This window comes from Hibiscus syriacus, unplaced genomic scaffold, assembly GCF_006381635.1.
Source record: "Hibiscus syriacus cultivar Baekdansim isolate YM2019G1 unplaced genomic scaffold, ASM638163v2 tig00111837_pilon, whole genome shotgun sequence".
Lineage (NCBI taxonomy): Eukaryota > Viridiplantae > Streptophyta > Magnoliopsida > Malvales > Malvaceae > Hibiscus > Hibiscus syriacus.
The window spans coordinates 2254978-2271870 of record NW_024063194.1 but is presented as its reverse complement, the minus strand read 5'-3'; the positions used below and the strand labels follow the sequence as shown (position 1 = coordinate 2271870).

The window sequence follows — 16893 nt, the reverse complement described above, 5'->3', positions numbered from 1 at the left end:
GTATCAATACTACTCTTAAGGTATTGATACCATCGTTAAGTTGTAAATTCCAGTAGCCAATTTTGGTATCGGTACTTGGGCAATATTGATACCGCACAAAGAAGAAGTATTAATACAATAAGTAAGAGTGTCGATACTAATTAATTTTTCAAACATCTAATCTAAATTTGGTATCGGTACCTGGGTTGGTATAGTTACCCTAAGAGAATTATATTGATACTCTATATTGGAGTATCGATACTATAAGGCTTCCTTAAAACATTAAATGTAGTTTAGGTATTGATACTCAGGGTAGAATCAATATCATAAGAGAGAAGTGTCGATACTACAAGTTCGAGTACTGGTACCATCGTGAATAAGAAATGAGCTAGAGTTTATTTAACCTCGAGATTCAAGTCAGGGGTTTAAGGGTCGGTAACCTTAATAATAAAAGCTTGCAAGTGATAACCCATACTATGTGTGTGATAAGCATAAGAATGTTATTTGGTAATATTCTGTAAGACTTAGGGATGTAAACGAGGCGAGTCGAGCTCGAGTATTGCTAATCTCGACTCGAACTCGAAAAGTTTAAAATTAGGCTCGACTCTACTCGAAAACTCACGAGCTAAAAATTATCAAGTTCAGCTCGAACTCGAAATATAATATTGAAACTCCACTTGAACTCGAAAAGTCTCGAACTCAAAAAAATTCAGGAGCTCGATTGAAGCTTGATTTTGAGCTCGATTCAACCTCGAACTCGATTGAAGCTCGATTTTGGGCTCGATTCAACCTCGAACTCAAATTCGAATTTAAACCTACAAAAATCCTATATTACATTTTAAAATATATTTTTAAAAATTTATAATTATCAATAATGTATTTTTAATATATGTATTTTTAATATATGTTTAATAATTTAATTTTAAAAAAAAATCTAAAATTATAATATAACATTTTTTGAGTAGCTCGCGAGCTTTTCGAGTCGATTATTAAATAACTCGTTTTAGCTCGTTAAGAATTCGAGTCAAGTTCGAGCTCGAGTCGAGTTCATTCGATTCGAGTGTTGATTAAGATTTGACCGAGTCCATCTCAAATAGCTCGCGACCTGTCTCGTCTCATTTACATCCCTAGTAAGACTTATGCCTTTGCTTGCCACTCAAGAAACGTCGAAGACACCTGAGCTACTTGAATGTACAACAATCGAATAAAATAAATGAATGTGAAATATTCAAATACATTTACATCAATACTAAGACACTTTCGTATTAATGCTAATATGCTTTTGTATCAATGCTGATGCACTTTAGTACTAGTTCTATAACACTTTAGTTATTCAATGACAATGCCACTATCTTATATCTCCGAAAGTATAGGAGGTGTGTTAGGATCTATACTTGATGTATTTCGTTGCTCCATGATTATATCATTTGGTTATTTTAGAGGGCATGTACTTCATAGACCTTATGTATAATTGAGTTGTAACTCTTTTATTAAACTCTGATGTTTTTAGATGTTATTTAGGAGCTCCCCAATTGTAAAACTTAATATTTACGTTATAACAGTAGATGGTTTTATTATAATTATAAGTAATCATTTCAGATAAGCTTCGGTTGTTTCAAGCAATATTTAAATTTTCTGAATTTCAGGTCGAATCGAATTTAGGTGTTATAGGTTTAGAATTCACCTATCCATAACTTGAAATAGATAATACCGATGGAAAGATAACAACATAATTGGTTCCAAATATGGACTAAATTTATAATTTGGGTGAGAGGAAGACTTCTAATTTTTAGAAAAAGATTTTAGGGTTTAAAACTTTCCACAGGACCAACAGAGTTTCTTGAGGTACGATAGAGTAAAGATAGCTTCCAAGATTTCCTATGCACTCTTATAAAAGGCTATTTGACATAACTAACACCGTTTTTTTTAAATTTTCCCTTTCTGACACCGTTTGACCAATATTTCCAGAAGTAGAACCCTTTCTGCTGAGTTGGCAAAGGCGCGTCCCCGGGGATGCGCTTTACCCGTGTTTTCGCTGAGTTGGATGCCACGTGTGGAAGGCGCATCCCCGGGGACGCGCCTTCGCCAACTCAGCAAACACGTGTGGAAAGCGCATCCCCAGGGACGCGCCTTCCATTAAATGTCATAAATGCCTCCATCCGTTTTTCCTAACTACCCCTCCTCCTCCCCTATATAAACCCCCTCAACCCTCCCTCATTCTTCACACCAAAATCATATTCTCCTCTCTTATAACTCAAATTCTCCAACTATTTGAGTTTTAAATTTGTTATTAGTGGTAAGAAATTTATTTTTATGTTAGTATTTTTTTAAATAGTTATTATTTTTTATATTAATATATTTATGTAAATATTATATTTTTATTAAAATAATATTTATATAATTATTATTTATTTAGAATTATTAATTTTTTTTTGCTAATTATATTGTTTTGTCTACAGTTATAATGGAAAACGAAATGCTGTTGCGATTGGATATTGATCATATCTCCAGACATTTTAGCGATATGGGAATATTTTTTATAATTAATGTTAATATTTAAATTTATTTTTATTTTAAAGTTATTATGAATTTATATTAATTTTTATTTTTTATAATGTATATTATTTAGGATGCTGGTCGTATTTTAGGGACTTTTATTAAAAATCCACGTATACCGACACCGGAACGTATTTTGCCATATTTGGCTTCTGCCGGGTTCGGGTATATTGCAACAATTATAGGCGGTTGCAAACTCGAACCTGTCCTAATTTCTGCACTGATTGAGAGGTGGAGGCCCGAGACACACACTTTTCACCTTCCATGTGGAGAGGCGACAATTACATTGGAGGATGTCTCTATGCATCTGGGGCTTCCCGTCGACGAAAATATGATGTGTGGTATGGCGGATGGTGATTGGCAATCAATGTGCATTGATTATCTTGGAGCTGCTCCGCCAGAGTTTAATGGAGGTAGAATAGCTTTATCTTGGTTGAAAGCTAATTTTGAGGTTTTAAATGAAAATGCTTCAGAGGATCAAGCAAAGGCATGTGCTCGGGCATATATTCTACGAATAATTGGAGGAATATTGATGCCCGACAAATCTCGCAACCAGGTGCATTGTATGTGGTTGCGGCATCTGATCGATTTTGATGAAGCTGGAAGATATAGTTGGGGTGCTACAGTTTTGGCATTTCTCTTTAGAGAAATGTGTCGGGCGACGAATTATAAGAAAACTGCTATCGGTGGATGTCTTTTGCTTCTACAATCATGGGCGTGGTTCCGCATGCCTTTCTTATGCCCGATCGTGAATGAACCATACGTATTCCCCTTATTGTTGAGGTAATTTTCAAACTAAATTTTGATTTAAATATTTTCAATTAAATAGGGTGATATTTAGTTTATACTATATTTCATAGGTGGTCGATGAAAAGAAAGGACCATAAAAGTATACCTACTGGGTTAGAGGAAATTCGTTTACTTATTGATACGAAAGCTGGGTCTGAGGTATGTTTTTAAATTTGTTTAATTATTAATATTTTAATTTAAAATGTTAGATATAATTAGAATATTTTATTTATTTGAATTGTATATTTATATTTCAGTTTCAGTGGATACCTTATGCGAGCGATGAAGTGAAAGCTTGCATCCCACCCCACCTTAGTGGGTCATTAGAGGTATGGATATCGGTTATACCTCTTATATGTTATGCTATTATTGAGTGGCATCCTGTTGATCGCGTGCTCCGTCAGTATAGTTGTACGCAATATATTCCTGGAGCTCCTAGGAATTTAGACGACGTGCATAACATAGATAAACGAGGAAAGAAAGATGTTAATTGGGTGGTGAGACACAGAGATTGGATTGCGCTTTAGGAGAACTAATATACACTGGTGGCCCCTCGACAATATTACGCTGAAACTGGTCATATGGTTACGGATAACTATATGGACTGGTTTAATGAAAATGGGAAGCCGTTTCTACTTTCGGCGGAAGCACGAGGGGTTAACATTCCTAGGCGCCGAGAAAGACGTCAACCGTCTGAATATCATCGTCCCCCGACGCGTGGACGGAGAGAAGGCGCTACCGGTTCTGCATCAGTCCCACCACAACATCCTTATTTGTCGATGCCGCAGGGGTACATGCCCAGCCCTCCACTTCATATGCCAAGCCCACCAGTTTATATGCCATCTCCGCAGGGTTACATTCCAAGCCCGCAGGGTTACATTCCGAGCCCGCAGGGTTACATTCCTAGCCCGCCAGGTTACATGCCTAGCCCGCAGGGTTTTATACCATATGGAGGTGCATATACGACTATGTTTAATGATCCAGCATATGGTTCATATGCATCTTATTTGGCTGGTGGTGCTTCTCCGCAGACACCTCAATCTCCATCTGGATCACAGACATCGATGCCAATGTTTCCAAAGTTTTCACAGTTCCCAGGGAGCGGTGGGATTGTTACTAGCACTCCTCCAGGGTCGTTATTTTATACAGGCCCTTCAGCCCCTTCAGCGTCATCTACACCAAATGAAGAAAATGCTGATGATGATGATAGTGAAGATGAGGAGACTGAAGAACAAGTTCCACGAAGAAATCCTCCAAGAAATAGACAACCACCGCCATATGGAACTCATTCGAGAAGACGACATCGGTGATCCAGTTATATTTAATGTTATTTAAATAATTATATTTCAGAATTTTATGTAATTTGGTTATGTTATTTAAATGTTTCATGGTTGTTACATACATATTTTTTAATGTTATTTTTTATTCACATTTAACATTAAATGTTTGATAAATGTTTTTAAAATACAAATTATATTATTCGAAATTTAAAATAAAAATAAAAATAATATTATTCAAATTTAAATTTAAAATATAAATTATAGTACTCGAAATTTAACATTAAATTTCAACTTAATATTCCAATTGTATTCGAAATTAAAAGTTATATTCCAATTATAGTTCACAATACTTAAATTGAAATTAAATTTATCCATACATATGATTTTATCATTAACATATATATTAAAACGTATACATTAAAATCAACTTATGTTGAGTTCATCGATCGACGGAATCGGCCAAGAGGGGGGTGAATTGGCAATTTATTCAATGTCACATTTCAATGCTCATTCCATATAATTTCAATGTCACAATCAACTTATCACTTCACATTTATTCAATTTATCCATAACATTTTATCTAATTTATTCAAACTTCACATAACGTTTTAATTTAAGTTATTCTTAACTTGCTGAACTTTCAAAAGAAGTTAAATTTTGGTTATAATTTACCTGATTTACTGATATATCTAGTGTCCCCGAGGGACATGAGTGACATAATGGGGCAATGATAACATATTCTATGACAAAATAATGGAAGGCGAGCCCCCAGGAACGCGCCTTCATGTCCCCTGAGAAATAATAGGTACTGATATATCTAGTGTCCCCGAGGGACATGAGTGACATAATAGGGCAATGATAACATATTCTCTGACGAAATAATGGAAGGCGCTCCCCCGGGAACGCGCCTTCATGTGAATAGTGAAATAATAGGTACTGATATATCTAGTGTCCCCGAGGGACATGAGTGACATAATAGGGCAATGATAACATATTCTCTGACGAAATAATGGAAGGAGAGCCCCCGGGAACGCGCCTTAATGTGAATAGTGAAATAATAGGTACTGATATATCTATTGTCCCCGAGGGACATGAGTGACATAATAGGGCAATGATAACATATTCTCTGACGAAATAATGGAAGTCGCGCCCCCGGGAACACGCCTTCATGTGAATAGTGAAATAATAGGTACTGATATATCTAGTGTCCCCGAGGGACATGAGTGACATAATAGGGCAATGATAACATATTCTCTGACGAAATAATGGAAGGCGCGCCCCCGGGAACGCGCCTTCATGTGAATAGTGAAATAATAGGTACTGATATATCTAGTGTCCCCGAGGGACATGAATGACATAATAGGGCAATGATAACATATTCTATGACGAAATAATGGAAGGCGCGCCCCCGGGAACGTGCCTTCATGTGAATAGTACTCCGATTATAGACACTATTATATGCAACGTATTATAAACTTTCAAAACAAACTTCAGTTCACAATCTTTCAAATTCTCAAATTCCCAAACTCTAAATTCTCAAATTCTCTGAAAATGAGTCGTCTTTCTGCTGTTGTTTTGTATGATGGAGAAATTAAGGAAGCTGAAGAGGGGGTTGTTTTTGAGTCAGATCATTATATCCCCTTAACCTTGAAGAGAAACATCACAATTGAGGAGTTAATCACAAAAATTTTGTTAAAGATTCGTGTAGCAGGCCAGAGAAGACTATCTTCACTTCAGTACAGATTTCCTACTGAACTTTTTCCGCTCACGTATACATCATTTCAGCTTTCAAACGATGATGATGTTTCTATGATGGTTGATGCTCATATGGAGAGTTCACAATCTCTTATTGAAATGTATGCCACTTTTATTGAGGTTCGTGCAACTCGTGGTCTCTCATATTCCACTCACTTTGGCATTGCATATCAAACTGATCAAGTTGATAGCCCGACACAACTGATTTGTAATGATTTCACATCATTAATGGCGGATCCAACGCCATATACCATGCCATCAAGTTCAATAGGAAGGCATTCATCTGCAACTGCTTATGATCTCAACCCACGTGGCTTCACCAATAATCCATATGGCAACATCTCTTCTACTTCAAGGGGCAGACATTCATCTGCCAATGTTTTCGACTTACATATGGAAATGCCAACGAGACGACAGTCTATTCACATCCCACATGATACAATGGCCTCAAGTTCAAGGGGAGGACACGCAAGCGGGAACTTATTTGACCTCAACATTGGATTATCGGAGGAACCCTCATCTCCACCAGAAGAACCTCTTCGGGAGCCAGGTGCAGATGGTGCTGAAACGGGATTATTCGTTGAACCTGACTCACCACAGTTTAACGTACATTCTGATGATGAGGAGGATGACGTTCCGATAAATACAACACCAGCCGAACTTCCTGCACATATGTATGAGGCTGATTATGATGCAATGTATGAGCCTGAATTTCCAGATCTTCCTGATGTTGGTAACTATGGACTTCAATCATCAGTCAATGACGGTAATTTACATATTGGAATGGAGTTCGCATCGAAGGAGGAAGCAATGATGGCAATAAAGAGTTACAATATTCGTAACTCGGTTCAGTCCCGAGTTGATCGATCTAACACGGAGAAATATGTCTGCTACTGCGTCCAACGTGACAACGGATGTCAATGGATGGTTCGTGTATCAAAGAGGAAGAGGAAGAACAACTTATGGGAACTAACCAGATACAACGGTCCTCATACATGTTGTGCAACAGGTATAAACCAGGATCATCCCAACTTGGACTCCAACATTATTTGTCAAGCAATCATGCCCATTGTGAAGCAAAACTCTCATATAGCTGTTGCAGTGTTGATTTCTGCTATACAGTCACGATATGGGTACATTGTCTCATATAAAAAAGCGTGGTTGGCAAAACAGAATGCCATTTGCAAACTTCATGGCGAATGGGATTCCTCTTACAACGAGCTGCCTAATTGGTTTCATGTTGTGCAAAGACTTAATCCCGGGACAATTGTTGAGTTTGAAACTCAACATCATTACGTGAATGATCGAATGGTTTGCGATCGTTGCCAATTTTACCGAGTCTTTTGGACTTACCCTCAGTGTATTAATGCAGTCAAGTACTGTAAACCAATTGTCCAAATTGATGGTACTTTCTTGTATGGGAAATACAAGCAAGTTTTATTATTGGTTGTGGTCCAAGATGGAAACCGCAATATTCTTCCTGTTGCGTTTTCCCTCGTTCAAGGAGAAGACACTGAGTCTTGGGCTTTTTTCCTTAAAAATTTACGTTTACATGTTGTCACCAGGGAACGAGTATGCATTATTTCAGACCGAGGAGCCGGGATAAAAGCAGCAATGGACTCTTTGGGTACAATGTATAGACCTCCACATGTTCAACATCGTTATTGTGTCCGTCATATTGCTGCAAACTATTACGGAAAATACAAGAAGAACGATGAACGTCAGTTAGTCGTGCGGATGGGTATGTTACTTTTTCCCAATTTTTCTATCAATTTCTTATTACTTATTTATACTTCATATTAACTATTACATATTCCTAATGGCTTAGGTTACGAACTCTTACCTCAAAGGTTTGAGTCGATGCTACAAGAGCTGTTTGGCAAAAATAAGAAGGGGTGCGAGTACATTATGGACATCAGCAAAGAAATGTGGACAAATGCATATGACGGGGGGTATCGCTATGGTCATATGACAACAAACTTGGCTGAAGCAATAAATTCAACCTTAAAGGGGGGGGCGCGTCATTTACCAGTCACGACGTTGGTTAAAACGACTTATTTTCGTTTGGGTCAACTCTTTGCAAAGATCGGTGGACAAGCTCTTATTTGGATGCAAAACGGACATATTTACCACCCAAGACTAGTAGTTGATTTACAGAAAAAAGTGGCTGCATCAAATGGGATGTTAGTTACAAATTTTTCTCGCACCCGTGAATTGTTTCGTGTAACCGAAATGCCACGTCCCCTGCAAGGGATTGAAGCTAACTCTTTCAAAATTAATCTGTAAGAGAGGTGGTGCGATTGTGGTTTCTTTCAAGCACTCAAATATCCATGCTCTCATGTCATTGCTGCTTGCTCACATTCGCATTTGGACTACAAAAATTATGTTGATCCCGTATACCAACTTTCACAAGTATTCAAGGTATATGAATTTGAGTTTCCGCCCATAGGAAACGAAAAAGACCCAAATAAGATTCAAACTTGGCTTACAATTGTACCAGATCCATTGCTATTGAGGGACTCAGGTCGTCCAAAATCTACTAGAATACATTGTGATATGGATATTCGGGAGATGTCAACAGAACAAAAAGGATGTGGGCATTGTAGAAACATCGGGCACAATAGAAAAAAATGTCCAGCTCTGTTATCATCATATAACCGTTAACTCTTATGTAATTAATATTGTATTTAAATAAATGTTTTTGTTTCTAATAATTTAATGTTATTGCATTTATATAATTTGTCAATGTATGTACACCTAAATAATTTTTTTAACTTTTAAATACATAAATATATATAATATATTTATTTAATATAATAATTAATATTATTAGTTATAATTTTTTTTAAAATATAATAATAATTCCACCTTCTAAGTAGAGAAAAATATTAAATTAAACAAATTAAAAGTTATTAAAAAATTTATGTATACGATGACACATTTCATGTTCTGATTGGAGGATTAAATTTATTAAATTAAATTTTCAATAAGACTAATTTTATAAAATATGTAAGTCTTGAAGATTAAATATGTAATTATATTAATTTATTAACTTATACATCAATATTTTCGTTAAATATTGATATGAGATGACTAGATTGATAACATTTAAATAATTAACTGATAAAATTAATAGATCGATAATCAAAATCAAAAAATAATATAACCATATGTGTAATATTATAATTTCATACATTTTTCCTATAACTACAATAAAGTCAAAACTGGTTTTCATATATTGTTATATCATATTAATGTAGATAATTCACTCCACCTTTAACACACATTAACAAAATACATTTGATAATTCTTACATTATAATCGAAATATTTTACATAATATATTATTAATTTATAATAATAATAAAAATAAACTATTTATTATTAAATAAAATACGTGTCTGCTGAGTTGGCAAAGGCGCGTCCCCGGGGATGCGCCTTCCACACGTGGCATCCAACTCAGCGAAAACACGGGTAAAGCGCGTCCCCGGGGACGCGCCTTTGCCAACTCAGCAGAAAGGGTGCTACTTCTGGAAATATTGGTCAAACGGTGCCAGAAAGGGAAAATTTAAAAAAAACGGTGTCAGTTATGTCAAATAGCCCTTATAAAACTGTTGGATGCTTCTTCACAATTGAGTTTGCTTAATTTTAGCAAAAACTGAAGATAATTTAAGCTTTACTCTAATCAGACAAAAAATGCAAGATATGACGAGATATCATCTTATTTATTAATTTTAAAAATGTAGTTTTTAATAAATTTATAAATTTAAAGTAAATACAATATAACATATATTTAAAGACTCAATTATCGATGTTGAACTCGAGACCTCGAGGTATAAAAAAATCCCTTAACAACTAAAACCATCCATCATTCCACCCCTTGTACTTTATTATGGTCTAATTAATCTTAAACCATTCAACTCTTTCCTTATTTTCACTTTGATCCCTAAGTTTTACCCTTTTTACTAAAGTTTTCAAATCCTTCATTTCTTCCACTTTAGCAATTAAACCTTTATCCAAATCAATTAATATTTAATCTAACACGTTAAATGAAATTAATAAATTCTTGGAATACTAAATATCAAAATGAAACATGAAGATTTTTTTTTGCAATCACTGAACGTCGAAAAAATTTTAAAACCAAAATTTGAAGATGTTACAGTCACTCATGGCATTAGAGATTCTGAGCACATGATTCATTATTGTAAGGAAAAAGGGGTCATTTTCACAAACCGAAGGAGTCTAAATTGATTAGATGATTGATGTGAGTGACCAAATAGGTAGTTTTGCAACTCGAGGGTTTTGGACAAACTCAACTGTGTGTGTTTGTTCGGTTCTCGTCCTCAGCATGCACTTCTCTCATCAACGTTCCAAAACCAGAAGGGGCGGTGAAAATAAAAAACGTTCCAACCCCATTAACAATACCAGACCTTCTTCTTCCAAGCAAAATTGCAACTTTCTCCTTCTTACTAATACTTTTTTCAACAAAATTTTCATATGTCCATCCGCTGCTTCTAAACATGAGAAATAAAAGACTTGTTTCACGCCAATTGTTCTTCAAAACTAGAAGAGCAGTAACCACCTCAGCTGCTCTTCCTCTAGACCCGACCGTTTCATCCATTCCCACCGACCGATTTTCCCTTTGCCCCTCCTTCATTGACCAACTCGTCAATTTTGGGTTGCTACCCTCTGCTCAAAAACTCCTCCAACGCATCATCTCTCAGTATTCTTCCGAGAACACACTTAGTAATATTGTTTGTTAGAAGGAAACTGAAATCGGAACCAATTATTGTTGAAACAACATAATCTGAGTTGGCAGCGAAGAATTGTCCTTGTAAGCCTACGTGAATTTTGAAGTAAATATATGTTTCGATGATCCGAAGAATTTTGAGGCAAAGCTGAAATCTGAGACTTTCACTATGAGTTTCTCTTTATTTCAATCTATTTAGATTATTTATTTAATTATTTTCTTTTATTTAATTCTTATCTCTTATTTTAAAAACAATTTTTAAAAACCTTTTTTATCTTTACTATTATTATTTATTATTTTATTTAACACTTTTTATTTTATTTTGTTTTATTTTTATTTTCCCACTTCTTCTTTTTTTTATTTTGTTTTATTTTTATTTTTTCTTTTAACATTTTTTATAGTTTATTATTTTTTTCTTCTGGAATTTAATATTTTCTTCATTTATTTTATTTTTTAAACATTTTTATATAACATTTTTAAAATTTAATATTTCATTCTTTGATTTATTTTAATTTGATATTTCTTTTATTTTATAATCTAACGTTTTCAACTTTTTAGAGATATTTTCAATCGATTAACGGTAAGTAATTTGAATCAAATGTTTACTTTTTAATTTAACTTGCAATTTTATTAATTAAGACAACTGGAAATTAAATTTGTACCGAAAAGGAGGTACAAGGGTGTTAATTCTTCCTTAATTGTAACCGACTCCTGAATCTCACATATTTCTGGTAAAACGCAGATCATGTAAGAAGGTGTCTGATTAACCTAGTTTTTTATGTTTTAAAAATAAATGATCGGTGGTGACTCTAACCCATTTATTTAAGTCAAATCCCAATTCCGGGCCCACCAGAAAGACGACCGTGACAGTTTGGCGACTTTGTTGGGGATAGGTAAGTGAGTCAGGCTAAGACTAATTTCCGGTTGTCTTCCTAAGTGAAAATTGTAAGTTTAAATTTTAATGTAATTTTTCGATCCTTATTACTTACCTTTGATTATTTTTCAAATAAATAGTTGTACTAACATTTTTTACTAATTTCAGATTATTAAACATTTTCATCTCAGGCTCTATACCCGAGCTCCAAACCTTTTCTTAAGTGGAGGTGAAAGCGACGCCTTCGTGGGAATTTATTCTCCATATAGGCATAGCAAGTAACGTCCGGGATTCATATACCTTATGTCTTCGTGTGAATTTATTCTCCGTATGGACATAAGAAAATGTATCCTTTCGAGTTTAACTTGGTCCACATAGAATTGTAATGGGCTTAGGACTGAGGGTTTGGCAAGCCCAAGGGGCACCAGCAAGGAGAACTCGGGTTCCTTTTTTTTAGAACCTAAACCGGGAGATTACAGGGAATTAGAGCCTGCCCCGAAACTCCATTTCAAAACCTAAGATATTTTACTTCCTTATCATTTTTTTTACTTTTATCATTATATCATTTCTATCTTACTAACTTATTTTTCTTTCAAGTTTATTTTTTTTTCATTTGCATCATAAAAATAGGTAATTGATTCGCAAAAAAGCGTTTGTTACACACAAATAATATGCATTAATTGACAAATGGGTTATAATGCAAGAGATGAAAAACGTCAAGGTACAACTATGTCCGAAAATACTCAGAAAGAAAAGGGAGACAATCTGCAAGAAAACTATGTGTCAGATCTGGTTGGTTATGCTTCTGCCAGCCTAAAGCAGAACGATGTTAAAAAACTAAAGAGCATTTGGGATAGCTGGAAAAATGTCCAGAAAAGGAAGTTCTGTCTGCAGGTATGGTGATATTGCACTTCTATTCTATGTTAGAAGAGATGAGCCCCTAATCAGAGCCTTAGTACAATTCTGGAATCCGGGGTACATTTTCTTCACATTTAACCAAGAAGACATGGTACCCACAATCGAAGAATACACTGTTTTGTTGCATTGTGAAGGAATTGCTTGGACCCATATCAAATTACTAATGAAGAATCACCCCGATGAATGGAAGGCAATGGACCTTTTTACACTAGGCATTTATGGTTTGGTTATTTTTCCAAAGACTTTGGGGTACATTGAGGCACTTGTGGTGGAACTGTTTGAACAGCTCCTGAAGCAAGTAAATCCAACACCGATAATTTTAGCTGAAACATTTCACTCCCTCAACCATTGTAAAAAGACTGGTGGATGAAGATTTATAGGGTATGCACAGCTTCTCCAAGTTTGGATCCATAGTCACTTCTAGAAGACTAATGGGATTTCTTACCGTCGATTCAACACCACTTATTCTCTTTTGGGGGAATTCCTCACCTTGAAATGGCAAGAAGGTGTCCCAAAAGAAAAATGGATAAAGGTATTCACTCACCTTCAGGATAGGGATATTGTTTGGAGAGCCCCTGGTTAACTCATAGTGACGTTCTTTTCTGATGTAGAGACTCTGAAACTATGACATTACTCAAATTATGGGAAGGAGTCGGATACTATCCACTTTTTTAGTATGGGTCACGTCAATTAGTCCCAACAACACATGGAATATTTGGATCGAAATTTGCATATAATGGGGACAATTACAAGAAAAAAGGTCAAAGAAATAGCTGAGTCATGGTATGGATGTCGTGGCCGCTAAAGACATGCTTACTCCAGATTATTTGGAATGACGGAGGTCACCATCCCAGTGCCAAACCATGAAGACACTCAAACCATGGAAAAACATCTTAAGCATGTTCCCCCTGAGCTAGAGATAGCAAGGAAAGAATTTAAAGCCGAAAAACAGGAGCTGAAACAAAGTCTAAGAGAACTCAAGGCTGAAAGATTCCAGTGGAAGTTGGATGCTGATAGAGAGGGAACAGAAGAAATTTTTTTTTTGATCTTGAGGATTTGAGAAAAGGATATCAAGAACAAGTCTAGAGCAATTCCAATCTGAAAAAGGTCTTCAGAGTACTGGAAAAGTGAAGCTAGCAACCTGAACAAGAAGTTTGAAGGACATGATGAAATAGAGACCTTGAAAGAATAGCTAAAGACTTCTCAGAGATGTTTGTTAGACAGCCAGCACCAGAATAAGCATTTGAGTATCCAGGTAACTGATTTAGAGAAGTCTCTTCAGAAACAACAAGATAAGGATGGCAAAACCGTAGCTGAGTTGTAAGCTATTGTGGACGAGTTCAAGAAACAATCAAGTGAGCTTTAGATAGTTCCCTTTGATGGGGGACTTCAGTGGCATTTTCATTAAGAACAACCCCAACAAAGGGTGAAAGCTAGATATGCAGTTATCCGAGAATTCCTGGAACAAGTATAAAAAGAAGCTCGTCACTTGCATGGTTTAGCAAGAAAAGCCGGAGTGGCCCAGTGACAGATGAAGAAAGAAGACTTGTCAACCTATTAGAAGTTGTTTGGGGTTTAGAATATTTATTCAGAATGATCTCTTAAAAAATAAAACACTTTTGTTTCAATAAAGATTGTTTATAATAACAGACACGTTTCCGGATCAATGCCTCAAATTCTCATGCATCATGCATTATTTTCATACCTTGCATTTCAGTTTTATTATTTTCCATGATTTTACATTCACATTAACTAACAGAAAAGTCAACAACATAAGAGGAAGGAAATTCAAAAAACCTGAGAAAGAAGATTGGCCTGATTAAATGGGAGTGAATTTCAATGGTAACCCATGATTTTTCCACCTCTTTATGAAACATTTAAATATGGTGGTTAAGAGTTTAGAACGACTTCACCGGATTTAGAGGCTGCTTTGAAAGATTGGAGTATTAACTCTATAATCACAGAGAATGCCAAAAATATGGACGGGTCAAGAATCCGCCCTTTGCCACTTGGACCGGTGCTTAGCAACTGGACGACTGAAGAATTACCTGTGGTTTTCAAATTTATTTCAGAGTCCAAGATAATGATAATGCATTTGTTGATAATACTGACCTGGAAGTAGATTTTGAACAGTTCGTTTGTCTTGGGGAAGTTGATGAATGTGACAATGAAGATGAATGCAATTTACCTTCCGAGTTGTTAAGAATGATAGAAAGAGAAGACAAGCAAATATTGCCACATAAAGAAAAAATCGAAGTCCTGAATCTAGGTACAGAATATGAGAGAAAAGAAGTCAAAATTGGCATAACTCTCTCAACTGAAGCAAGAAAAAACTTAATATTCTTACTTCAAGAATACAAAGATGTGTTTGCATGGTCTTATCAAGACATGTCGAGACTAGTTACGGATATGGTAGTCCCAAAACTACCCATCAAAACAGAATACAAAACTGTGCAACAAAAGCTAAGGAGAATGAGACCTGAAATGCTCCTTAAGATCAAGGAAGAGGTCAAGAAATAATTCGATGTCGACTTCCTTCAAGTGGCCAAGTATCCGAAATGGGTTGCTAACATAGTGTCGGTTCTAAAGAAAGACGGAAAAGTACACATGTGTATTTATTACCGAGACCTTAACAAGGTGAGTCTTAAAGATAACTTTCCTCTTCCACACATAGACACTTTGGTGGATAATACTACCGGGAACGCTATTTTCTCATTCATGGACGGATTCTTAGGATATAACCAGATTAATATGCATCCTGAGGACATGGAAAAGACCACATTTTCATAATGTAGGGAACATTCTGCTACAAGGTGATGCCCTTCGGACTAAAGAATATTGGGGTAACATATCAAAGAGACATGGTGACCTTGTTTCATGACATGATGCACAAAGAAATCGAGATTTATATCGAGTACATGAGCCAAAAAACTATAAAGCAAAGTGTCATATCGAATTTCTTGGCAGAAAACACTACTGAAAATTACGAGCTACTAGACTTTGACTTCATAGACGAAGACTAGCATGTCCCCTGCACAAGGATGACACGTACAAATCGAGAAATGGTCCAAATTTTTTTTGCCACTAGATTGGGGAGTATTCATTTTTCCTCTCTTTATTTTTAATTTTGACATACGTTTTGGAACAAAACGGATTAAGTAAGGGGAAAGATAAGCATGTCGTCAAATTTTTCCTTGACTTGTTTGATTGTTTGAAATTGAGTTATTCTGATATTAATGTGTTGAGAACGTTAGTTGCTAGTCTTGAACATCATTTTATACTCTTGCTTCCTTTTGGATTGTGATCATGTTTTGATCAAATTTAATTTGCATGATTGGTGATTGGTATAGCTGGTGAATTTTTTTATTGAGTATTGATATTTCATGCTTTCGTCATTATACATGAAGTTGAATCAGTGCATATAAACTTTTTTTGTGAGATTTGAGCTTAAGGAGAATACATTTTTTTTTCTTTCTCATTGTTTGACTTGAGTGTGTCGGACTAATTATGATGTTCTAGAACTTGTAATCATAATGCATATCGAGACTACATATCGAACGTAATGTTTTAATGTGATAGAGGCACCTAGGATAAACCCACTTTTCCCAAAAAGCCTACCTATTACATATCCACTAGTGAACCACATTTAAGCCTATTTACTGTTCTTTATTTTACACCTCAATTAAACTCGAAGCCTTTCTTTTTATTTTTACTCTCTTTTTACACCCTTACCGAGACTTGAGATCTTGTATAACTCTTGTTCAATGAAAAAAAAAGAAAAAAATCATTGCTTCAAAAAAAGCAAGATGTTCACTGTTTTGAACAACAACAAAAACCCTTCGTTCAAAAAAAGAAAAAAATAGAAGGAAAATTGACCGTTTCAATCGTCTTTCATATATTCCTTTTCCTTGTTTTGTTTTTCATTGCGCTTCATATTAATTCGTGGATTGTTCTTAATTATTTTGATCTATTGTTTTGGTATTTTAAACCTTC

General features: G+C 35.3%; 1 pseudogene; it reads left to right on the top strand.

Moving 5' to 3' along the window:
- The first annotated feature begins 15913 nt into the window (after window positions 1-15913).
- On the top strand, window positions 15914-15977 carry LOC120171947 (annotated as a pseudogene).
- The last annotated feature ends 916 nt before the right edge of the window (window positions 15978-16893 follow it).